Source organism: Schistocerca serialis, chromosome 6, assembly GCF_023864345.2.
Source record: "Schistocerca serialis cubense isolate TAMUIC-IGC-003099 chromosome 6, iqSchSeri2.2, whole genome shotgun sequence".
Classification (NCBI taxonomy): Eukaryota; Metazoa; Arthropoda; class Insecta; order Orthoptera; family Acrididae; genus Schistocerca; species Schistocerca serialis.
The window spans coordinates 282,256,206-282,283,906 of NC_064643.1; the positions used below are offsets into that span (position 1 = coordinate 282,256,206).

At 45.6% G+C, this 27,701-nt stretch overlaps 1 pseudogene; it reads left to right on the forward strand.

Moving 5' to 3' along the window:
• Positions 1-26,897, forward strand: part of LOC126484823 (tetraspanin-13-like) — a 68,434-nt pseudogene extending 41,537 nt beyond the window's left edge.
• Positions 26,898-27,701: the final 804 nt, after the last annotated feature.

Consider the following 27,701-nt stretch of genomic DNA (forward strand, 5'->3'; position numbering starts at 1 on the left):
GTCGTTCATGCACTTCACGGGAAAACGGGTTTTTTTTCTGGAGAGGCACAAAGTTCTCAGGTGTGGGACTATGGTCTGATAAGCACTTCTGGTCGAAGATCTGGCATGTGTGGATGGTACTGAGACTGGTTTCACTAGCGAGTACTTTAGACTGCAGAGCCTGTGGTGCAGTTCTTACTGTACCGACAGTTTGACTTCAAAGATCTCAGACTACTACTTAACCGAGGGCACACTTATTCGTTTTTGGTTTACCAGTCTTGACGTTTGATATCCTTGTGCGCTCTGTCGTATAAGTAAGCCAATTTGGTTCTTGGTACGACTAGCGAACGGATGTGTCACACAATGAAATTTACCGTGATTTTAGGGCTCTGGTAGAGAGTAAACTGCGATACGTCTTCCTGATCGTTAGACAATAAGATTTTTGCATTTCTTTCGTGGCCACGATCGATTCACAGGTGCTGTCTCCAATTCTCCCTCCGCCGCACACATCTCGTCAGCTGCAAGTTACATCACCGCACGAAGCAAATAGGGCAATGCACTGCTGCTCCGGCATTGTCAGGGCGTACATATCGCAATCTCCACTTGCTCTCTGCTGCACCTATGTAGTGAAAGTTCAGTAAATTTGATCAATCAAAGTCTGCTCAGCGTCAGATCAATTCAGATTGCGTCATCCACATTTTGAGGGCAATAGTACTTGACTAACTCCAATAGTTAAACTGTCTCTGCCACCCAGGATCCTTGTCCAGTGTAGTCTTAAATCACCTGTTAGTTGTTTACAGTATTCAATCAATAACTTGTTTAGCATAATTTATGTCTGTTTTGGAAAAATAAATGTTGTTAATACACTAAATTTTGCCTACATTTTCCAGCATTTAAATAGTCCCACTAGGGTTACGTTTCAAGCTTATTGTCTGTCACTCTTAGCCGCTCATCCTCCCATCGACGCAAGACTCTGTATGTCAATAGCGAGACTATAGCGAGCCGGGGAATAGCACACTGAAATAATTGAGGATCACGAAACGCTCCGTTCGCTGCTAGAACTGCCCTTTCGTTTCCCGCGATAGCCATCTGCCCTGGTACCCAGAGGAAAGACACCGCCTTCCACAGTCGTAATTGGAGGACGATATCCTGGATATTCTTGGCATCTTTCTTCTCTGGGTTCAAACGTCGTAGAGGGTGAAGGACAAACAGACAAGGAATTTAGAACTTGAAGAACGCCTCATCTGCTCCAATGCCCGCAAGATCACATATAATTCTGCGGCGAAGACAGTAAAGTCTTGAGAACGTGATCTGCCGGCCGGGGTAGCGGAGCGGTTCTAGGCGCTACAGTCTGGAACCTCGCGACTGCCACAGTCGTAGGTTCGAATCCTGCCTCGGGCATGGATGTGGTTAGTTAGGCTTAAGTAGTTCTAAGTTCTAGGGGACTGATGACCTCAGAAGTTAAGTCCCATAGAGCTCAGAGCCATTTGAACCACTTGAACACGATCTGGGAAAACAACCGAGATACCAGCGAAGTCCGCCTGTTTAGACCCATCTATAAAGGCAGCTACATAGTTGTCGTGCTCACATTATGAAATATCGCTTCACAAACAGAATCGTGAGTGCAATCTCTCCTGTGACGCACTAATTCTAAAATGAATCTGGGCCACTGAGTAACCAGAGTGGCAGATGGCTAAAATTATGAATTTGACGTTGTCCTTGCTTCACACCAAGGGACTCCAGCATATGCCATATGCTAACTGCAAACGGCCTTACTGCTCGTAACCAATGGGAGAAAAGGCGTATATAAGCACCCGTGGACCGCCTTTCCCCTTATGGTGGACGGCGTAAATGATCTACAAGTAAGAAGGTCTCTCCGATCTATGCAGTGTGCTCGCTTAGTCTAGCTACATACGCACGAAAGCACTATGAAATGTAGAATGGCGTCCCTCAAATGCAAGCCAGGTAAATAAGAAATGAGACGAGAACGATTAAAATGAGCACACGCACACATACAGGCAGAAAGTTGAAACTCCGTCTTTGCAGACCACGCCTCCAACTTCCACACTGTAAGTTGCAACTGACAGCTGGCTGTTGCAAGCCTGGATGAGGAACAAAAAACAGCAAAACCGTCCACAAATAATGAGCACTGCACAGGACTCCTTACCGTAGACGTGACACTTTATGGCTGTGATAAAGAGGGTAGCACTTAAAACACTGCCCTGAGTGATACCATTCTCTTGCTCGAAACGTTTTGACAGCGTGTCACGAACTCGGGTCCCAAAAACTGCTGAGAGAGGAACGACCATGTGAATAATGTGAGGTGGCCACAGAAGCCTCATTAATGCAGTTGTGTGACAATACTGTGCTTCCCAGTTGTATCGTATTCCTTAATGCAGTCAAAGATTATGTCAATACAACGACGTTTACGTAAGAAAGCCTGCTGAACAGCCCCCTCTAGCAGGGCCAGGTTGTCGACAATGAACTGAAATCTCTGGAATCCACCCTGAGACCGGGTATGAAGTTTCCTGGTCTCTAGGAACCAGACCAGACGCTGCAGGGTCTTTCCTACACATCCAGTCAAGGCGGTACTTAAGTAACTGCTGAGAGATGTGCAGTACTTCCCTGGTTTGAGGAGAGGCACAACAATTGTCTCTTTCCAACAGTTGAGGAAGTCATCTGTCTGCCATAGAAGATTAAAACATTCGAGGAGGATTTACTTTGACGCTGCTGAAAAGTGTTGGAGTATACAGGATCAGATCGGGTGCAGTATCGCGAGTCTCAGACAGCGCCGATTCCTGCTCCAACATGGAGAATGGGTATTTGCAAGACTCGATTTGTTAGATCCGAAGTCCAACTTTCCTCTCTCTATCGTCGCATGGTAGCAACGAAATGGACTATCCTGGCTGGCACTGGCAGTAGTTCACGCAAAATCCCCTGTTAGCATCTGAGTGATGTCTCCAAGCACTGTTTGAAGACACCTCTGTTTGAACACTGCCGCAATCGGTAAACGACTGCGTTTCGCAGAAATCCTCCTGATGGCTTCCCATACTTTTGTAGAACAAGTGGGACGGTTGATGGGGTCCAGGAACGCTTTCCTCTTCTTGCTCTCTTTAATGACGTGTCGAGCCTCAGCTCTTGCAACACGAAGTGCTCTGAGGTTCTGCTGTCAGCTAGTATTTAAACCATGAAAGAGCTGGCGCATATTGCTGAGTGGCACTCAAAAGTCCATCAAGGTCCAAGATGAGCTGAGGACTCTAGGAGGGATACGACAGCAGCATGATGGGTCACTCATGTAATGTGGCCCACCCATTCCTGGACACTGTTATGAGGTTCACACACACCCAGCTGCGTGAACAGCGTCCATTTAGCCCTTGTGACCATCCGTTTTGGTGACTTCGCTTCAGGTAATGCTCAATCTAGGAGAAGAAAGCAGACCGAGAGGCGGTCACTCGAATAAGTGACTTGCCACTAAACAGAATCGACGATGGCTGGAAAGCAAAAATGAAGGTCGATGGCTGTGGATGATCCAGCAGCAGCGCAGAAATTGGCAGGAGTACCTGTGTTCAGGATGCACAGCTTGTGAAACGTCATGAGGCTCTCCAAAATCCGACCATGAGGGTAAACAGAGGTCGAGCTTCACAAAAAAAGGGCATTGAAGTTCCCCGGGAGTAGAAATGGTTTGGGGAGTAGTTTCATAAGATCTATGAAAGCCTCAGAGCCTACTGCTTCTTGTAGAAGTAGATACAGGATGAGACAGTGATCCTCCGACACACAAGAATTTCAGTGCTTATGGCTCACTGGTCAGTAACGAGGGGAGAGCAGAATAGTGATGTGCATTATGGACAAACGTGTGACCCCTCCCTTGATCCTTTCCCTAGTTAGGTCATCCTTGCAATAAAGAATATAGCCTCGTAGCACAGGCGAATCAGATGCATTAAGATGCGTTTCCTTCAATCACAAATACAGGGGGCGTCCCTGTGATAGGATTTTTAGTTTCTCCATGTGTGCCCTGAATCCAGTAACGTTCCACTGTAGAATAGGAGCCATCTATCAGGTGGTAGCACATTCATCCTGACTTTCTGTCGTGGAGTGGAGCCCACGATGGGTGGAGGCTTGGTACTGGGGCAAGACGATGGCCCCCGTCCGACATCAAGGTCGATAACCTCCGAAGAAAATTCGAGAGATGTGTGAGACAGGATAACGTCGACACTGACGGACTGTGTAATTCCCATCACTGTCAGTACGCAACTATTCACTTTCGGCTTAGATTTTTTGCCTGATGTGGCTTCGAAGTGACAACCGCGGAAGCGGTAGTGGAAGTGTTGAACTATGAGTAAGACATGGGCTTTGCAGGGCAGGAAGTTCCACAATGTCGGCAGCCACAGCCTTTTCAGAGGTTCTGGGGGTGGGGGGGTCAGACTTCAAAGAAACTGCAGCAGCACAAGTACATTCACAAACGCAGGTACTAGTATTAACAGTAGCTACTTCCGTTTGTGTAGCAGAATCGGTCTTCTGAACTGACTATTTAAGAATAGGTGTGAAGGAGGTAGGGAACTTTGGGAGCCTTATAACTCTTTCTGCGTCGCCATACAAGTTTACTCAGTTGTTTTGAGCTGTATGAACAACCAACTCCCTCACGGACGGCCTTCCCACACTAAATGTGAATGATATAATTATTTTTTCTGTTGGGAGGTTAGTGTAAGCTCCCAACAGTTTACTTCCGTAACCTCGGAATAATAATTTGACTCACGTCTCAATTAAATTGTGGCTCACATATAACCTTTCAATAATTAACTGACTGTGAATTTAAACTGGTAAATTTTGGACGTGAGCAGTGCTGCGTCATGGCCCTGAAAGATCATTCTGAACAAACTGAAAATTCTTACCACAATGAAGTCGCCGGATAACGCATATATATCTGCTCCTATAAGAAATTCTTATGGGACAGCCCAGTGCAATGCTGGCCCCTAGATCTGTTATGTATAAAAAGAATCAACTTATTTTTCTTTATGGTAATAGGGATGACCATCGATAGGTGAAATTAGTAAAATCTTTAAATTTAAATGAATGATTGTCAAAAGTTAATTTTATAAGAAAGATTATTATTAAAGGATTTTTAAAAAACATTTACCTGGGACTTGATACAACAATATTACAAAATCAGTTGTTACAAATTATATACGCGCGCGGCTACTTTTACCTTACACTACATCGCTCTCCACGACCGGCCCAACTGCCCGACTGCCAGCTACAACTACTACTACTGCCGACACTGCTCCTACAGCAGCCGACACTGCTCTCTGGTCTGAGATTCTCTTACAGCTTACATATCGCAGGCAGCACGTGAGCAATCCATCGAAATTACATCTGCTCGAGTGCGCTAGCAATAAATTCCTTAGTCACGGACCTCTTACAAGGTGTGAAAGAGGAGCACAGCCAAACTACCCAAGTATCACATCAGAGAATGTGTCATGGTGACCAGTCCCCACAAACCAAAAGCGAAAAATTAAGGAATTTGTTATAAAGTACTATACAGTTACGCAGTTGCATACATAGGGAGAGTCTGTCTATTTACGGGCACCATTGATGCACTTCCTCTTTTACCAGCAGCTCCTTTGTAGGAGGGGAAGGGAATGGTAAGAAAGAAAGGTAAGATCAGAACAAAATAAACAAGAAACGTCTGTGATACTGAGAGGTACCCATATGCCCAAAGGTCACAAAGTGGCCTTCTGAGCTAGTGGTGTATTACCTTTTCTTCTAAGGTGCAATACGTCTGTGAATTTTAACTGTGTGTTGTTTCTTATTTGTTGGTGGAAATGTTATAGCACAAACGTAGTGCAAGTAACTTAGTTTTTTTGGAAAACATCGATGTTATGTTGATTATTTGGTGAAATGTATCATTTGTGTAGAACTATTTCTTAGAATTAATAAAATGTTCCAATGTACGTGCCATGGTCTAGGGGTAGCGTCCTCGGTCCTGGGCTCGAAACTTGCCACCGCTTAAATTTTGATCAATAGCAGTAGCGTCCGATGACTTGCGGCATAAGAAGTCACCCTCATTCCGCCGACGACCTTGTCAAAGAGGGCGGATGAGCGGACAGATGTTCAGAGCACACTCTTTCTTTTGGGGTGGGAAACTACCCGTTAAAGCGGCGGAATAAGTAGTGATCAACGGCATGATGATGCAAAAGGCAGTGCAAACCACTGCGTTAAAGACACATAGCGTGTATTCATAAGACATGTGGCCCATAACTGAAAAATTGTCGTGATGATATTTCAATTGGCGAAAGATTCCGGAATAGACCCCCATTTCGATCCCTGAGAGGGGACTGCCAAGGGGGAGATGACCATGAGAAAAAGATTGAATAAAAAACGGAAGGATAACGTTTAACGAGTCGGTGGTGGAACGTCAGTAGCTTCAACGTGGTAGGCTAGCCAGAAGATCTGAAAATGCAAATGCAAAGGCTCAGTTTAGATATTCTAGAGGTCAGTGAGGTGAATTGTAAAGAAGGCATGGATTTCTCCTCAGACGAGTACAGGCTAATATCAACAGCAGCAGAAAATAGTATAAAACGACAGTTCAGGTATACATGCCGACATCGGAAGCTGAAGATGAGGAGATAGAGAAATTATACGAGGATATTGAAAGAATAATACACTACGTAAAGGGAGATGAAAATCTAATAGTCATGGGGGCTGGAACGCAGTTGTAGGGAAAGGAGTAGAAGAAAAGGTTACAGGAGAATATGGATTGGGACAAGGAATGAGAGAAGAGAAAGACTAATTGAGTTCTGTAATAAATTCCAGCTAGTAATAGCGAAAACTCTGTTCAAGAATCAAAAGAGAAGGATGTTCTGGCGTAACCACAAGCTCCGGAACGAAGACGCAGTACGAAAGACCAGAAACGGCAGTGAGGAAACATCGGAATTGGATCGCGTAGCGCCCGAAACGCCCCCTTCAAGAAGTGAATATAAGGGCCGCTCCTGCCAGTCCCGGCCGATGATATTGCCCCAGTCCGCAGCGGACGTTAGTGCTACGCTATCGCCGCCCGGAGTGGCCGCGTGGTTCTAGGCGCTACAGTCTGGAAAAGCGCGACCGCTACGGTCGCAGGTTCGAATCCTGCCTCGGGCATGGATGTGTGTGATGTCCTTAGGTTAGTTAGGTTTAAGTAGTTCTAAGTCTAGGGGACTGATGACATCAGATGTTAAGTCCCATAGTGGTTAGAGCCATTTGAATCATTTTTTTTGCTACGCTATCAGGTTGTCGTGATGCGTATCAAGTGCTATCTAGGACTTTGTGTATAGCAGGAACTTTACTGTATTCATGTCGCCTCTAACTAGAGACATTTACTGTAATCAAATTTAAGTATTGTCAGTTTTCTTTCAGTTGCTCGATGAAAAAAGGAAGTAAAAAATGTTCAGTGAAATTCAGGAATACGGAAATAAAAGTCGATGAGAAAGTAAATAAATAGGAAGTGCGGGGAAGCAAAGACGAAATAATTTCATGAAAAATGTGAAGAAATCGGAAAGGAAATGGTTGTCAGAAGGACTGACTCAGCGTGTAAGAAAGTCAGAATAGGCTTCATTAAAATTAAAAGCAAGAGTGGTAACAATAAGAGTGCATCGTGAATTCCAGTGTTTAATGCAGAGGAGAGAGCAGATAAGTGAAAAGATGCACTGAAGCCCTCTGTGAGTGGGAGGATTTGTCTGATGTGATAGAAAAGGAAACATGAGTCGATACAGAAGAGATAGGGGATCCAGTATTAGAATCAGAATTTATGAGAGCTTTGGAGAACTTTACATGAAATATTGCATAAAGGATTGATAAAATTTCATCAGAATTTCTAAAGGCATTGTGTTAAGGGGCAACAAAACGACTATTCACGTTGGTGTGTTGAATATATGAGTATGGCGACATAGCATCTGACTTTCGGAAATGCGAGAATTACCGCACAATCGTTTTAATGGCTCATGCATCAAATTTGCTGACAACAGTAATATATAGGTGAATGGAAAATAAATTTGAGGATGTTTTAAATGTCGATCAGTTTGACTTTAGCAAAGATAAAGGCACCAGAGAGGCAATTCCGAGGTTGCGGTTAATAACGGAAGCAAGATCAAAGAAAAATCAGCACACGTTCATAGGACATGTAAATCTGGTAAATGCGTCCAACAATGTAAAATGGTGCAAGATGTTCGAAATTCAGAAAAACATAGGGATAAGCTATAGGGAGAGACGAATAATATACAATATGTACAAGAGCCAAGAGAGAATGATGAGAGTGGACGACCAAGAACGAAGTCCTCGGATTAAAAAGGGTGTAAGACAGCAATGTAATCTTTATCACCTACCATTCAAACTGTACATAGAAGAAGCAATAATGGAAATAAAAGAACGGTTCAGGAATGCACTTAAAATTCAAGGTGAAAGGGTACGACTCACTGCTATGGGATGATAGCACCAGCGGACGACGGCAGTAGACAACGCCCAATTGCGCCCAGTATTCGAAACATGTGACATTGCGCCCCTGTGCGGGAGCTCGAGGAAGTGGAATATTGCTGTCGTCAGTAGCGAGCCTAGGTGTCAATCAGACATTCAACTCAGCTACGATCCCCCTTGAAAATGTCCTCCACACTTAGGACGAAACTTCGGGTTTTAAGGTGAAATCCATTCGACCAAGGCACAATAGCCCGGAACATGTTATTAACTGTGACATTTCCGGCCATGAAAGTTTATATTTTACTCAAGTATTTTTCTACACATTGAACACTAGTGTTAGGATGTAAGCCATCACTCATGATGAGTGTGCCCATGGATGTGTGTTAGTCTTGGATATTTGGCTTCAAGGTTAAAGATTCTTTTCGAAGTCTGTTGCTTGCTCAATCGTCAAAATGATGGGGGACCTTAGTAGGCTTGTGCGACAGAGTACGTGAGAGACTGCTTGTACCACCAGACAAGATCCACACACTGCTCTGCAACACAGAGCTGCTGCGATGCTGGTTTGAAACAGGATCCCGTAAGCTCAACCTGCTCGGTGTAGAGATACCAGTGTTCGAGTGTCCAAGGGAGGAAATTTCAGCGAAAAATGACTTCTTCCAAAATGTCGGATGTCATTGCTCTTTCTAAGTAGCACAACCTGTATCCGTCATCTGTAGCTGTTACAATCAAGCACACCTTGATAGCACGCAAGACACAGAACTGCAAGGGCAACGGTTGCTTATCAGTGGCAAGAGTAGTGATGTTTGTGGACCTACGTTCTGGCTACCCACCAGAGTCTCCAGAGTCACAACACTGAACACGACCTGCACGCTACAGTATCTACGAGACTTCCCCTTCGAAATTTTGCCAATGCAAAAATCTTACCAGTCTAAACAATACTCAACCCTTCTAGCCTCCCTGGACCAAATGCTAGCCACCCAGAATGGCCATGTGTCACCAGAACATCTACTAGGGCACATGGACAACAATATACCAAGCGTCAGCGCTGCCTCATCACAGCTGGAAAATCATATGAGTGGCATTCATCTTCTTTATGAAACTACGTTCAAATGGCTCCGAGCACTATGGGACTTAACTGCTGAGGTCATCAGTCCCCTAGAACTTAGAACTACTTAAACCTAACTAAGCTAAGGATATCACACACATCCATGCCCGAGGCAGGATTCGAACCTGCGACCGTAGCGGTCTCGCGGTTCCAGACTGTAGCGCCTAGAACCGCTCGGCCACTCCGGCCGTTGAAAATATGTATTCTTTAATGCTATCTGAAGAATAGGATTGTCCAAATCCCACCCCTACCGTGCTCTAGCCTAGCCTAAGGTACGTATTGGGGACATCAGAAAACGCGGGGAAGTGGCTAAAGTGTCATTTGACTGAAGTGGGCCGATGTAGGAACAAGCAACGGAAGACTAGGGTTTTGAAAAATTTGAATTTTGGGAAAAGTCCCGTTTTTTGGAAGCAGATTTTAGCCATTGAAGAATTCGCTTCTAAAGTGATGACACCGGCGCCTCCTTGCCTGCCGTTACAGCCAGGGGCTGCTGTGCTTCTCCCTCCTCTCCCGCCACTATGCCGCCATCACCCTGTGCATGCTGTACCTATGCCTGTCGAACTTGGTATAGTCAGGAAATTATTTGTCAAAACTGGCTGTCTACGTTTTCTGTACCAACCGACACTCTCCACCAGACAACCACTTGCTCACATCCAGCTACACCACTATAATACTAGTATTCAAATAGACCATGGAATACATTTCAGTTATACTCTGTAAATGGACAGTTTATAAAATGTCAGACACATGTTGCGTAAATGCTCTATGAAATGTGTTCTTTTAGTTCTATTGTAATAACATTTCTCTAGACCACAGTATTTTGTTGGCTTTATTATACCTTAAGCGTTCCGGTGTATTGCCGTTTTCAAAGGATCTACAATAGGATTGGTTTCAAAGAGAAACATGTGGTAGCATCCAAAATAGAATTATGTGCTGCTCCTCTCGGCGCCCTATGTACGCTGGCCGTTACCCCTTCCGCCAGTTACCTCCGCTTGCAGTCCGCGCGGTCCTCGCAGTGGACGGTGGAGTTGGTGGGGGAAGCGGTGCTTCGGTCCACGGACCGACCTGCAGCGCCCACGCCACCGTCAGCCAACCCCCTTTCCAGATTCGGCGCAGGGTTCCACGCCTGATTGATTTGTAGCCCACTATCTTTATTAATCAGATCGTCTTTCAGTCTGATTTCGATGGCCCCTTTAACTACACACTCCTAAAACAAAGAGGATTGCCTAAGCATTTCGGTGTATTCGTAATCCACAGTGGCCCAGATTTTATACTATTGTCGGCCGTGGCTGATTTGGCGGTGTGGCGTAGTTCAGTATGGCGTTTATGTTCACGACGCCTCTCTGCTACCACGCGAATGGTATGATGATTTGCCACACTCGCAGGGTTTGGTAAATGCATGGTTTACGGGGAACCAGATCGTCATTTACTGCGACTAGTCGAGTCAAGGTTTTCGCAAGAGGTCGAAATACACATATTATATTGTATCGTTCTGGGATCCTGCTAATTTTTCTGGAAGTACACACATCAAAAATAGTTTTGCCTCACCCCGGTTCCCAGAACTCCTAAAGATAGGCGTTGGCTGTGGATATTGTATCACAGACACAGTCCCTTTGACTGTTCAGAGATGTCACTAAACCCACCTAAAGATGTAAACAACCATGTATGAGCACCGCCTATTAGATGGAGGGCGTCCGACAGCCGATCAGTTCCAGTCATTCCACCACGTAGCAGGTACATGGTTCGTGTTGTCTGTACCTCAACAATGCCTAGATGGTCAGTACCGCGGTTCGATCGCGTCCGCATTGTTACTTTGTGCCAGGGAGGGCTCTCGACAAGGGAAGTGTCAAGGCCTCTCGAAGTGAACCAAAGCGATGTTGTTCGGACATGGAGGTGATACGGAGAGACAGGAACTGTCGATGGCATGCCTAGCTCAGGCCGCCTAAGGGCTACTTCTGCTGTGGATGGCCGCTACCTACGGATTATGGCTCGGAGGAACCCTGACAGCAAGGCCCTCATGTTTAATAATGCTTTTCGTGCAGCCACAGAACGTCCTGTGTGAAATAGGCTGCAAGATGGGCAATTTCACTCCCGACGTCCATGGCGAGGTCTGTCTTTGCAACCACTACAGCATACAGCATGGGCCCAACAACATGCCGGATCGACGCTCAGGATTGGCATCACGTTCTCTTCACCGATGAGTGTCGCATGTATCTTCAACCAGACAATCGTCGGAGACGTGTTTCGAGCCAACGCGGTCAGGATGAACGCCTTAGACACACTGTCCAGCGAGTAGATCAAGGTGGAGGTTCCTGCTGTGTTGGAGTAGCATTATGTGGGGCCGACGTACGCCGCTGGTGGTCATGGAAGGCGCCGAAACGGCTGTGCGCTACGTGAACACCATCCTCCGACTGATAGTGCAACCATATCGGCAGCATATTTCCGAGGCATTCGTCTTCATGGACGACAGCTCGCACCCCCATGGTCCACATCTTGTGAAAGACTTCTTTCAGGATACCAACATCGCTCGACTAGAGTGGCCAGCTTGTTTGCCAGATATGAACCTAATCGAACATGCCTGGGATAGATTTTAAATGACTGTTTATGGACGACGTGACCCACCAACCACTCTGAGGGATCTACACCGTATCGTCGTTAAGGAGTGGGACAATTTGGACCAACAGTGCGTTGATGAACTTCTGGATAGTATGCCAGCACAAACACAGGCATGCATCAATGCAAGCGGAATGTGTGGGGTTTCATGAGCAATTGAAAGGTCAGAAATGATGTTTATGTTAATATCTATTCCAATTTTCTGCACAGGTTCCAGAACTCTCGGAACCGAGGTGAAGCAAAACTTTTTTTAATGTGTTTCCGACTAAAGGTTTGCATGCCAACGGCTTAGTGTGCCTGATTGCACGTCTTATCTGCTTATTGCTCTACTCATTTCTCCTGAATGGCGTCTCGAGGTGATTCAGTTTAGCTGGAAGATTATCTGGGTAGCAGATTGATTGTGCCCTATGAACGAGTGTGCGCAAAATGCGTTCACGCTGGGAGTTGTGTTGTGGGGGCTACTGGAGGCAAGCAGATACAGATCAGTGTGTGTAGGCTTCCTGTACACACTACCAGATTGCCATTACGTCCACCTTCACCAGAGTACCGCTAAAGGGCTCCATGGAACTAACAAGCAAGAAATTCGACACCAACCTGACAAGGTTGTTTGAGTTTGTACTCACTTTAACGCATTTACTGTTCGATGGAAATCACTATGAACAGATTGCATCGCCTTGGAATGTCACCTGTCACCAGTCGTGGCGAATTTGTTCATGGGGAACTTCGAGGGGGCGTCTGTGGAACAAGCCCATCTTGTTTCTATACCTATGTGGATGAAACATTTGTCGTCTGGTCACATGGACGGTACAGCTTAAGCGAATTTCTCCAACATTTCAATTCGCTGCACCTCAACATACAGTTTACAATAGAGGTGAAACTGGATGGTGACCTTCCGTGTATTGAAGGCCTAGTGAAATGGAAACTTGAAGGCAGACTGGGACACAGTGTGCACAGGAAGCCTACACACGCTGGTCTGTATCTACATGCCTCCAGCAGCCACCACAAAAGAACTCCCAGCGTGAATACGTTTTACCCAAACTCGTTCATAGGGCACGATCAATCTGCCACCAGGACAGCAGTCCACCTGAGCTGAAGCACCTCAAGACGACATTCATGAAATGAAATACTGTGTGGCTAGAACCTCCCGTGGGTTAGACCAGGCGCCTGGTTCAAGTCTTTTTAGGTGAAGCCATTTCAGTCACTTGCGTGTCGATGGGGATATTATGACGATAAAGACAACACAAAGTCTCTGAGCGGGGAAAATCTCCGACCCAGCCTGGAATCGGACCCCAGCCCCTTTGCATGGCATTCTGCGCGCTGACCACTCATCTATCGAGGCGGTCATGATATTCATAAGAAATGGGTACAGCAATGAGTGAATAAGACGTGCAGTCAGACAGACTGTTCCCAGGCAACAGCAAGAAGAAGAAAAAGGCCAGTACAAATCATTGGTATACATACCGTTTGTTGGAAATACTTCCAGAAAAATCGGCACTGTAGTAGAATGACACAATTTAACATGTGTGTTCTGACCTACTGCGAAAACCTTGACTCTACAAAGATCAGTGATGGATGATCTAGGTCTTCGCAAACCAGGCGCTTACGAAATCCATACCAGTGCCCTATATCATACACTGCGCTTTCGAACGGAAGAAGAAACGTGCAGTAAACATAAAAGTCGTACCGAACTACGGCAAACCACCAAATAAGCCGTGGCCGTCCTTAGTATAAAAACTAGTCATACCTTGAATTGCGAAAATACCAAAAATTCTCTGGCAATCCTCCACCTTCTGGGGCTGTGTAATGAAAGAGGCCCTCGAAATCAGCTTGCAAGATGGCCTAATTAATAAAAATAGCGCCCTACAACTCAGATGTGGAGCCCTGCACTGAACCTGGAGAGGAAGAGGTGTTCTCGGATGGTGGCGTCCGTGCCGGATGGGGGTAGCCCAGACACTGCAGGCCATAGCTTGCATCAAGGCACTGCTTGCCCCACTACTGTCCACTGTGGCGGATTGCGAGAGGAGCTAGCTGGTAGAGGGGGTAACGGTCAACATATATATGATGACGTGAGAGACGTACACTTTATTCCCCCTATCTCTGAGGAGGAAGTCGCCCTGAAGTTTTGGTCCCTTTACTCTCGGCGGGCTGGGAGAGCCGATGGGGGCATTAATATCCTCTTGAAGAACCTGCTGCCGGAGCTCCATCTGTCCTTTGCTGATGTGTTCAACCAGATCCTCCTTTCGGGTACCCTTCCAGGTGGTCGCCGTCCTGAAGGTCAACAAGGACTCCACCTGGCATCTAGATACTAGCCCATCAGTCTCCTTCTGCCCCTCTCAAAAGTCTTCTGCAGCTCCTCATAGTGCATGTCACTGCTGAGCGCCTTCCACCAGACGAGCAGTTTGACTTCTTTGGGGCCAATCCACTTCCCACCAACTGCTACTTCTGGTGGAATCCGCCATGAGGGAAGCGGGGACCCAGGAGTACCTTGGGGCAGTACTCGTGGATGTGCCTCGCGCCTTTACTCCATATGGCAAGATGGCATCATTTAGAAACTCTTTGTGAATGGGGTTCGACATCACGCAGAGTCCTCCTCCAATCCCACCTAGTTGGCAGGACGTTTCATTTGTGGGCTGACCAAGGCATGTCTACTGTGAGGCAAATACAGGCAGGGGTGTCACAGGTGTTGGTCCTTGGTACCATCCTATATTCACCTTACATCGCAGATGCTATGTGGGTGACAAAGTTGAGTTGGGTCTCTATGCCAACAACATGGCATTATTCACCCACATAGCAGGAATGCTGCCGCCGTCTTAAGCAGGACTTTGATCTACTGGGAGCTTGGGCCATCAACTGACATCTCTAATTCAACTTTGCTAAGAGCCAGGCGATTGTTTTCACTAGAAAATAAATCCTGCTGGTTCTTCCCCCAGTCAACAGTGCGAGAGACCCCATCCAGTGGACCAAGACCGCTGCCCACCTCGTGGTCGAAATTGTTCAGAGGCTTCCGTGGCTCCCGCACATCGGTGAGATCCAAAATAGGCCTGTGGGGCGTCTATGGGTGCTCTATCCCTTCCTTAAACCGACCGGTATTGGAGTATGCAGCTGCGGTGTGGCTGAACGCCGCTGACTCCCGCACTCCCGTTCCCCCAAAGGGTTCCAAACTTGGTGCTGAAACTGGCGCTGCACCTCCCCAGAATCTACCCCTCCCATCAAATCTATGTGGGCCTCATGCTACGGTGGGACATGTTCCACAACATTGCTCGTGGCTTTCACGCGAAAGCGTGTCACTCCCGCTATCGGCTCATCAGTGTTTTGGGCCACAACACCAACATCGACCAGCCACTCGTTGGCCGGACCTGTCGTGCGAAATTTGGAAATTTGTGATAAGTTCCTATGGGAACAAACTGCTGAGGTCATCGGTCCCTAGGCTTACACACTACTTAATCTAACTTAACCTAACTTACGCTAAGGCCAACACACAGACCCATGCCTGAGGGAGGACTCGAACATCCGACGGGGGAGCCGCGTGAACTGTGGCAAGGCGCCTTGGACCAATCGGCTATCCCGTGCGGCTGTCGTGCGAGTAACCCTCCGCAATGCCATAAGGAATACAACTTTGTTGGTTAGCCTGCCACAGGACGGTCTCAGTTTGCTCGCCCAACAAGTTAAAAAAAAATAAAAAATAAAAAAAGGCTGCACAGCATTCATCAGGGATCACCCACCTGAGTATTCAATAAACCGTCCAATATAGATACACAATTGCATGTCAACATTAGAATCATGACATGTAAATGCAGTCTGATTAGACTTTCAAACACGTTAAGGAGAGAGGACTACCTGGTAACACTTTACACGTGGCGGCTATGATATTTTTTGACAATACAAAAGTAATTTGTATTTTGATCATACACTGTTGACTAACTAATGTCCTTATAGCAATTGTTAAGCTTGGGGAAGTAAATCGGTATTTTGAACAAGGGAACAAATCCCAAATCCAAAACATCCTTTTGTGGGAAAATACAGATAAATTTCTCTCGTACTTATTTCTAATCTTGTCTTAACCAAACAATTATATGAGATTCCTTTTATTAACATCCCACCGCAGTATCTTGTGGAGAAGAATTGGATTTAATAAAATATTCTCCGGCTTCCAGCCATGTCAGGTGGTTAAAATCCTTTCCGCTCGCGACCGAGCTCTTCTTGGCCACTGTCAAGTGGTAAATGACTGCCATGTCGCTGTGGCGTCGCCGTTACTTAGCCGCGCTGCTGGCTGGGACGCTACTGGCGTTCTCTTCCTCGCCTAATACGGCAATGTTTCCGTCGCTCGTCCGTCGCGCCTACTTCAACCTCACGATGGCCGGGACCCAGGCTGTGCTCAGGTGCAAACCGCCGTCCTTATTCATGATGTTTTCAGATATTTTCATTTCTACCGCAGAACTGAATTGTTCTGAAGGGTATTAAAACAGGGGATTTGATTTATTCTTCAAAATGATTATCAATTAAGCATTGAAAATTTTTATTACAACACGTGAAATTGTCGCAGTCAATAAAATTCTTCTGGGATTGAGGCCGCATTGTCATCTGTAGCCGGCCGGAGTGGCCGAGCGGTTTTAGGCGCTACAGTCTGGAACCGCGCGACCGGTACGGTCGCAGGTCGAATCCTGCCTCTGGCATGGATGTGTGTGATGTCCTTGGGTTAGTTAGGTTTAAGTAGTTCTAAGTTCTGGTGGACTGATGACCTCAGAAGTTAAGCCCCATAGTGCTCAGAGCCATTTGAACGATTTTTGTCATCAGTAAAAATTCCGAAGTTCCGGCGACTGTTGAAAGGTGCCTTCCTCAGGGTGTATTGCTCGCAGAGCAACAGGCGCGCGGTAGGCCACAGCGGTGAAGGGTACATAGAGCGCTGATGCGGCCTAGTCGATACTAGGCGGTAGTCGCCGCTCAATCTCCTATTCGCCGATTTCCACCAATGGCAAGCAGTAAGGAAACTCCAATGGAAAACGCCCATTTCCGCCAATGACAACACGCAATGCAAAGACCAATAAAATGAACTCCTAATGTCCTTCCTCACCCTCACATCCAATGACAGCACTCCTCCATAGTATATAATTATCCAAACTAGTGCTCATTCAACAGTTAGCAATACACCTTAAGGAAGGCGCCTTGCAACAGTCGCCGAAACGTCGGAATTTTACAGATGACAATGCAGCCTCAAACCCAGAAGAATTATATTGACTGTGACAACGGCAGCGGAAGCCTACGTTTACATACAACACGTGAAATTGTTACATTTTCGCAAAACATACATAATAAAACAAATACAGGAAATGTCTACACTACCCACAGGTTTCGGAAGCATTATCCCTGAAAATTATCACTGTTCTTCACTTTCCCAGTCCTCCGCAGTAGGTGTTGCTGCTCTCTTCAAAACCTCTTCATAAAATAGGCTGTACTCATATAGTACTTATGTAACTATCCTCCGTACGTGACTTCTTGTCTTATACTGGATTTTTTCGTTGCACTCCGTTTCTGTTGGATTGTGCACCGTTCTTTTGTAACAAGAAAGTGTTTTTCACCAGACCATCAGTGAAATCAGATGCGATTAAATACTCTTTACGTAAGAAGTATTCTAACTGACTGCACTTGCATACTCCAGCATGAGAACTTTCGCAGCTACACGAAATTTTTTTCTTTGGTACTTAGGTTACCATTTCTTGAAATACAAAATACTTTCAACAGAGATTTCCATAGCACTTAATCCCGTCTTGCTTGAGGAATAAGTCAAATCACTGTATTGTTGTTGCATGTTCGAAAAAATGTTCAAATGTGTGTGAAATTTTATGGGACTTAACTGTTAAGGTCATCAGACCCTAAGCTTACACACTACTTAACCTAAATTATCCTAAAGACGAACGCACACACCCATGTTCGAGGGAGGACTCGAACCTCCACCGGGACCAGCCGCACAGTCCATGACTGAAGCGCCTATGACCGCTCAGCTAATCCCGCGCGGCAGTTGCATGTAAATTGTGTCTAATAGTCTGATTTTTCTTTTCGCAGTCAAAAAGTTGTGATCACGCTAAACAAAGGAGTTTTCTATCAATAGGAAGTACCCATAAATTTTTGCATATCGCCCGGTAGCAACCAATGGGAGGGGAAAGCACACTAAAATGTTGTTGTGGCTTTGGCCTCCGTAGACGTCACTGAAAAGGTGAAGCTTTTTAATCTCAGTGTCCTTGTTGTTTGCTTTCGACCACAGCAAGCTATATATATCGTCAGATTCATGTTTGGCTTCTCGTTCCAGGTAAGAATATAAATCGGCAAAATGTTTCCATCTCGTGTACGCAGAATACATATATATAACCACAGTTGCGTTACATTAACTGAATTGGCAATTGCGTGTGAGAAAAACCATCAGCTGTAGAATGAAATGACAACAATGAAAATCTATGCCGGAACGAGACTCGAACCCAGATTTCTCACTAATCGCGAGAAGTTTCCGTGCCATTTGGCTATCCGTGCACGAGTCACGGCCAGGCTCAAACTTCCGTAAGTCGTCAACCATTCACCTGCGACCTGTGCTCGTACCTCCGTTATGTGTATTCCTGCACAGGTCAGATGTTGTACTTGAAAGTCACCTGCTCGGTATCGGCCGATAAGTACGATATTGCAGTGAATGTGTTATTTTGATTAGGATGCAAAGCTGATTTACTCATGCATGCATATCAAAAGGAACTTTTCATCATAGTCAGAATAACACCGGCGATGCAATATTGTATAGTTTCCATAGCTAAGACATTTCCTGAGATGGAAATTTCGGTAAATGAATGTTTTGCATACAGTCAAATACAAATGCGCCAACTTCGGGTCACCAGAACAAAGAGTATTTATTTCTTTGTGTTTGTTATAAGACTTGCGTCTCGACGAACACGAATGATCTTTTCGGCGCTTTACAGTGTCTTTCAGGCGTCGTCTTTTTACCTTTTGTCTTTATCTTTTATTTCTCCACTAGTAGTACAGACTTCGATCCGATGTCGCCCAAATCTACAATCACAATTTTCGTGGAAGTACTTTCTGTAAAAGTCATATCTTACTTTCTTGAAATGATCTGGATATTTTTTACAAAAGTGGTCATACTTGGTTTTGTTAAGTTCACCATTCTCATACTTTATATTCTGATCGCAGTAGTGTGTGTCTTTAACAGGAAATTCGTTAATGTGTTTAACGAATCGATAATGACTCGAAGTTTGTTCGGTATTGCATTACCACGATCTCCACGCCTGTCGCTATCTTCCATGAAAACATGGTTTGCAGTTATTATTTAGTTAATCGAAAGATTACTTTATCCTTTATGCAATAAGAATGCTAAATGCACTTTTACACACAGTCGTGCGTTCATTGCCTTTCATTACATGATGAACAAAAATACTCTCATTCAAATGGTGCCTCTCTTTCAGAATACCTCGGTAATTTTGATTTTCGATCAATCAGCCCCATTAAGAATTTGTTTTGCATATTTTAAGAACGCACATCTGGCAAAGTTTCCAAGCAAACATCCTTCTCATTCACACTTAACCTTCCAGTAAGTTTATGTTTACAGGATCTGGCACCTCAGTTATTTATCTTTGACCATATTATTACACGTGTCCTAACATATGTATACTCGTGACCAGAAAGTAGTTTGTTCTGCACTTCATGACCGTACATTTCTCGACGACAAATATCTTTCTTCCTTTTCACTGAAGTAGAATCAATACCACTTTCAAAGGCGAATGAAGACATTGTAGTGATAACCTCAACATAAAACATCTGAAACTTAGGTCTATAACAGAAAACATGGCATAACATCAGAAACGCTGAACTGACGCGCTTTTAAAACATCTAGAATACTCACTACATCAATAACTATCATTCATTTATCTTTAATGAAGAATGTCTAAACTGAGACGTCAGACATTGAACAGAAAACAATACGCTCATGCACTTCAAACATGCGATTTTAAGCAACCGAGCAATAGATGCGAACACCAGCTGTTCGTGCGATCACAGCGTTGAGGGCAGACGAACTCTAAACTGGGATATTTTCCCTTCTTAAAAATAACGAATATTACCGACTAAGCTGGCAAATTAATGGTTTCTCTTCCCTTTTTATAGCTGAATGTGCTTCTATATTCTAACACACATATTATGAAAAGGAGGAGTTTTTTGGCGCTTATTCCTCTCTTCAAATCAACGATTCATTTTTAAAAATTTATATCATGGAGAAACTGATAAAAGAACGTTGGTTAGTCAATCCCATATGCATTATAAATGCGGAAGTTTGTGTGTGAGTATGTTTGTCGCTCCTTCACGGTGAAACGGTTGGGTGGATTTAGAAGAAATTTGTAAGGGTGGAGACGGCCGCGGTGGCCGAGCGATTCTAGCCACTTCAATCCGGAACCGCCCGACTGCTACGGTCGCAGGTTCGAATCCTGCCTCGGGCATGGATATGTGTGATGTCCTTAGGTTAGTTAGATTTAAGTAGCTCTAAGTTCTAAGGGACTGATGACCTCAGATGTTAAAACCCATAGTGCTCAGAGCCATTAGAACTATTTTTTGTAAGAGTGGATTTAGATGAAATTTGTAAAGGAATTAGCTTATGTAACGAACTAACACATAAGATACTTTTAAAAGCTTGTATTACAATAGATTTATTGATCTGAAGAATATAACGTGAAATGTGTAACAATAATTATTCTTAGAAAAAGCTATTTATTCTTTGAGTTTTAAACTGTATCGTATTTATGAAAATGCTTTTACTGTTTATATGTAGTACACAATACGATTCAACGTAATGAATAAAATTCTTACACTGTCCTCAAAGTCTTAACCCATACATCTATAAGCCCGTTGCATTTTAGCTGCTGAGCTTAATGAGTATGTTACAGCTTCTGAGACCCTTGAAGACTCAAAAAGACAGTGTCATTTACAAACAGTATGAAGGAAAGACGTCGTGCCTTTACACGTAAAACGTAGTAGACCTTTAGGGAGGCTGCATTTAATTGTGATATGCAAGTGTCTCCACTGATAACCCAGGCACTCACTTGAGGGCAGATGAAATTGTTTCACGTACAATTATTCTACAATTTTAGCTACACCGAAATTGCTTTGATTCTTTCTTCATCGTGTTAGTACGTTTGTTACTCCCTCACGGCGAAGTGGCTGGACGTAGGATGAACTATGTAATGGTGATGGCTATACTTAGAATTAACACATAGCCTACCCTCTATCCTGAAAAAAAATCATAGAAGGAGCAGTGTGATGCGGACGTGCAAATGTGTGGAACAAACAAGCAGGCAATTATGCGACAGACACACTCGTGCTTCCTAGAGCCAACTTAACGAATGTGAAAGTGTCAAATTGTGGCCTTCCAAGTGGCGGGATGGAATTGCAACGATGCTGGTGTTGCGGCCACATGTAGTAAGCGTTGCTTCATGCAGTGGAGAATGGCAAAACAGAGGCAGCCGGCGATTGCGGCATTGCGAAGTAGGCGCGGCACAGATAGCCTTGCTGACAGTTGCAGTCTACCAACCGGCTGACGCAAGGACGCACGCAGACCGAGCGCCGAGGGAGGCCTGGAGAGTGCTGAGTAAGGGAAGTGAGTCCAACACGCTAAGTTACGCTGCAATATATTATGGGAGTAATAACAAGAAGCTGCCACCGAGGGTAAAAAACGTCCTCCTGCCGGATACAAATAGTGGAGCGCAGGCAGCAACAGACAGAAGCCATTAGGAAGCAGTTCGGATCTGAGGACGGACGTTGTCCGTGTCCGAATGTTCAGCATTCGTAGGTGACGATTCCGGAAGTCTGTTCCAGCTCGCAGGAGTCATCCGTTCGCCGCCAGATGTCAACTTCAGCTCTGGGGGGTCGGCCCAAGTCCGGTCGGCACCATGGCTGACTAACTACAGCGAGAACTTCCAGCGGGACCGGCCGCAGCGCAGTCTTGGTCACAGGCGCCGCCGGGGACTGACGCCCGGACTTCACAGTAACCCGGCCACGCCGCGTGGTCCACCCATGACGGGACCTCGCGGACATCGCGACTGACGGCTTCCCAGCTGGCGGTGCAGCAGGCGTCGGCAGCTGACCTCATGGCGACGCAGCTCCGTGTGGGTGCCATACTGGGCTGCCGAGCGGCGACGAGTTCATCTCAACCACAGAGCATACTGACTTCAGCGGAGCACTGGTGGCGCGCGTTGCGGGCATTGGCGGAGAATCTACACAGCAGCAGCCAGGCGGAAGAAGCCGCATGGCTTGGCAGTGACGACGAGGGAGAAATTGTAAAGAAAGCGCTATAAATAATTGTAAAACTCCACGCCGTCTCAGTCTTTGGCGCAGCCACTGTGTCTGCTGCTAACAAGTAGCAAACGGACGTAACGAGTACTGCAGAAGTCGTAACAAGTGGCCATCTGACATAACACTGGTATCAGCGATCACGTGAACATTCTCACACCCGTAGACGATGTTCTGGACATCCACCCCGCACAGACTCCCAACAGGATCGCCGTATTGTAATGGCAACGTTGCAGATCGTACGGCTACCACACCATAGATAAGAGGGCTTGTGAGCCCACACGTGTCAATACGAACTTTTGTGAACAGGTTATTAGCAGTGGGACTACGGGTATCCAAAACTCTAGGCGTCTCCTTCGCACGCCACAGCATCGACGTGCAAAGCTCGGCTGCCTCTGTTTTGTCATTCTCCACTGCGTGAAGCAACGCTTACTACATGTGGCCGCAACACCAGCATCGTTGCAGTTCCATCCCGCCCCTTGGAAGGCCACAATTTGACACTTTCAGATTCGTTATGTTGGCTCTAGGAAGCACGAGTGTGTCTGTCGCATAATACCGAGCGAGGTGGCGCAGTGGTTAGACACTGGACTCGCATTCGGGAGGACGACGGTTCAATCCCGCGTCCGGCCCTTAGAACTTAGAGCTACTTAAACCTAACTTGGAAGATGGAATGGTGTGCGCTAGCCTTTAGCAACGTAAGAAGACTGTGCACGCAAGTGACGGCCGTTTGCGGGTACGACTAGACCCGGCGTGGGTTGCTTCGCAGAGTGCATTCGTCCAAAGCACACTGGCCCCGCCCCTGGGGCGCGATAAGCTACAACTCTAGTTCACATTTGGTGTTTCTGGAGGAGATACTAACCACTGTTCAGTACGTACAATATGTTGTTGTTAACTTGACTTCACTGCTTTCACCCACTTGGTGTATTATCAGCACTAGTGGCCGGATAGGAGGTCCATTTGCCATTTGCACAGAGTAACAGATAAGTAACGTACTGCCGAGTTCACCAAGCAGAAAATGAGCTATCAAGTAGATGTGGCAAAGAAAATATTCCCCAGGAGAAAATTTCGAGGGGACTAAGTTTTGGTTTCGCTAGCTAGTGTTACAGTCTGTGCTCCTAGACACTGCCCGTACTGCGGACAACAGAGGCCGTCTGCCATCGTTATGACGCATAGGTCAACGAAAGGGTCTGCGCCACACTCAAATCTTTAGATTTTCGCTGAGGAAGTGCGAACGGAAATCTGGCGGTGTGATTTGGTGCAACAATGAAGATTCCAGAACGATTTACCATAGAAACGAACTTGTATGAAGCACTGAAAGCTTAAGGATAACAGGCGATAGTGACGGAAAGAAAAGAATCCAGGAATTGGCTAGATGCACGCTAATGTGTGGCTATGCATCTCGTGACCATGAAATCCTGTAACAAATCTACCGGAGTAGAGAGAGGTGCTCTGACGGAGATGGTCGCTAGCTCCCAGGGAAGCAGTGTTCTGCAGAAATGATTTTTCTCAAAAAGTAAATAGCTATGTACAAGACGGAGGAAAAAGCAAGAAGGGCATAAAAAGCAGACTGGCACAGGCAAAGGGGGCATTCCTGGCCAACAGAAGCCTACTTGTAGCAAGCGTTGGCGTTAATTTAAGGAAGTACTTTGTACGTTTGAAGCACGCAGTTGTATCGTAATGAATCATGCACAGTGGGAAAACAAGAAAAGAAGAGAACCGATGTGTTTAAAATGTGGTGCTACAGAAGAATGCTAAAAATTAGGTGGTTCGATAAGATAAGCAGAGGAAGACAGAGACTGGAGTACTTCAAGGAAATAATTGATAACGTAGGTTGCAAATGCTACTCTGAGATGAAGAGGTTGGCACAGGAGAGAAATTCGGGGCCTGCCGCGTCACACCAATCAGAACACTGATGACTCAAGAATAAATAAATAAATAAGTAAAACAAATAAATTAAAACAAATGAGAGGGGAATACCTTAAGTTGCTTGTGCTATGTTGAGTATGCTCGTGGAGTTGAAATTGGTTAGTAAATATGCTCAAAGCAATTTTAATACACTATCTATTTTATTTTACATATCGTTTACTTTGAATATGTGGTTGCACCAGCAACCTTCGTATCTGTATCAGAACCACACATTAGAATGCTGTTTGGACCAGCATCACTATTCTGGAGTACGGCTCAGATACAGACACCATGGGTTGCTGACGCAGCTAGGTAGATCAAGTAAACGATGTGCAAAAGTAATAAACCGTGTATTAAAATTGTGTTATGTGTGTTTAATAAGCATTTTCAACAACTCCAAGTGCATGCGCAAGAGCACACAAGTATCTTAAGGTATTCGGTGCTAACCTGTTTTATTCTAGTTTTACGCATATCTGAGGACAATCGAGGCGGATCGAAAGTGTGTGTGTAACTGGGACTGAAACATAAACGATGTAGTTAAATCTGTTCTAGTCAGCAGCTCGTGTTCTAGTGGCTAGCGTTACTGGCACTGGATCACGAGGTCCCGGGTTCGATTCCCGGCCGCGTTGGGGATTTTCTCTGCTTGGGGACTGGGTGTTTGTGCTGTCCCCATCATTTCATCATCATCATTCGTGACAGTGGTTAGATTGGAATGTGAAAAAGTTCGACATTTTACGGGCGCTGGTGACGGCACATTTCAGCGCCCCACAAACCAAACATCATCATCTTCCAATCTGTTTTAAATATATGTACAATTGTTGTTCTCTCGCGACTACTGTGCCGGCTATAGTGAAAGTACGTTTAAATGTTAAAGATTTACACTCACGCAATCACCAGCCACTTTCCTCTCCCTCCGTTTCCAGTGACAAGAAACATAACTCGTTACCCTTGAAAGGTGACTACACTGAGTCACAGAGCCAGAGATTGCGCCAAAGATTATTACTCCACCGCCTCCACTGGCGCAATAGTAGTTCAGAGGATGTCGAGAGCAGTCGTTGTTCTGTTGGGCGAGAGAGTAGACGATCTGAGTGTTGACTGAAATGTTGTACTTTTCGGTTGGTGTAATGTATAGATGGAAGAAGATGCAATTGTCAGAATATATTTGAGAAAGGAGATGGGATTTTGATTTATGGTGCTGGTGTAATGGAATATTTTCGTCAATATATAATACGGTAAAAAGGTATTACAGTTTTCTTTAATAACAATCCCTCTTGCTGACAGGTACAGTCAACAACGCATCTGGCTCGTGTTCAATTATTAGACTTGTAATTCTGGTTTCTATGTGCAATTGTAGTATTTCTGGTTTTTCATTTAGTTCATTGTAAATGATATTTAAAATATTTTGTCGTATTGAGAAAGAACCGAGCCAGATACATGTACGTTGAGTCACACTACCACGCACAGAACAGTTACAGTTGTGCTTTGTTGTTTCGTAGCTTTTATAGTTGCAGGGGTCTCAATTAATGAATTGTGTTAATGGAAATTCCTTGTGAATCTTTATTGTTATTTTATGGAGTCAGATTGCGTGCTAATAATAGTCAGGGCCAACCGGTTACTAGACTTCGTAACCGGTCACACAGCTAGTAAATTTACTGCATTTATTCATTAATATTAGTCTTTTCTTTTTAATTAAGCCCCCATGCACCCTTAATCAAAACCTTGCTGCTTACCGCTATCGAAAGCGAAGCGCTTTCTGCAGTAGCCTGACGCACAGCCGCCTTTAAGGCTACGTGTTTACAAAAAGGGGTCGGGCCTAATTTTCTTTGACCTGATGACGGATAACCCGACCGGAGGAAAAATTAGGCCATTTCTCAGTCCCGACAATACAACGGCCTCTCCTACAAGATGGCTGCCTGCTGCCGGACGCAGAGCAGCCGCTTCTCACGCGCCTATGCCCTTCCTTCCCTCAACCCCCACCTCTATAAGACTATTGACGGAGGACGCATATTTGTCACAGCTACCGTAGCGCCTCCGGTCTTCCTCCCCGGTCGCAAATAAATAAGGAGAGACTCGCGTAGCGGGCAGACGGGAAGACGCACAAAGGGGATAGGAAAAATAAAAAAAAAAGGAAAGGAAACGAAAGGAGGAATCGGGGCGCGAGGCGCGCGGGCAGAATTTGAATAATTACGTAGGGCCCGAATCGGGAGCCCCCGGGCGCTCCCGCAGGAAGAAGACGAACGGAAGGAAGGAACCGCGCCGGCAGGCTGGCGGCAGCGACTGCTACCGCCAGCGGCGCCGGCCATTCTTCTTGCGCGCGCTGGCCGTGATCGAATTTCCCAGAAGCAGCGTCACGACGCCGCAGCGGCCCGCCGTCGCTCCAACACCGCAAGCGCTCTCGCGGTGCTGGGCGTCTGCGGCGACGCCGACAAGCGAGCGCGGCAGCCGTCACTGCAGAATAGCACAGCCCCGCCCCCCAGTGCGCCTTCTGGTCGAGTGTCGCGCCGAAGCTCTTTACGGCGGGTGATGTCTTCCAGAAACAAAGGTCTCTCTCTCCGAACTCTTCTGACTTGGATCAGCTACCGCAGATAAGTAGAAGCAGTATCACCATCAGCAGCGAAGATGTTAAACCATATTCAATTTCGTTTTCCTATCGGCATGAATCTGAAAGCCGTGCAACAAAAAACAATTACTACTCCTACAAGTAAAGGTGGTTATGCCCTGAAACCTTCAAGCGATTCAAACGTACTCTTATAGTTGTGTTTGTAAGTAGGCTGTTTAGGTTTTTATGTTGGTAACGCCACGTGGCGCTCTGTAAGAAAATCACTGACTCTGCTGTGTCCAGTCTGTGGCAGGTTTGCAATTTTTGGAATATTTGCTATTGTAGTGTTGGGCAGCTGGATGTGAACAGTGCGTAGCGTTGTGCAGTTGGAGGTGAGCCGCCAGCAGTGGTGGGTGTGGGGGGAGAGGTGGCAGAATTTTGAGAGCGGACGATCTGGACGTGGGTCCATCAGAAAGAGTAAACTTGTAACACTGGATATCATGAACTGATATATATGATCACTTTTGAATATTATTAAGGTAAATACATTGTTTGTTCTGTATCAAAATCTTTCATTTGCTAACTACGCCTATCAGTAGTTAGTGCCTTCGGTAGTTAGAATTTTTTATTCAGCTGGCAGTATTGGCGCACGCTGTATTGCAGTAGTTTGAGTAATGAAGATTTTTGTTACGTAAGTGATTCATGAAAAGTATAGGTCATTGTTAGTCAGGGCCATTCTTTTGTAAGGATTATTGAAAGTCAGACTGCGTTGCGCTAAAATTATTGTGT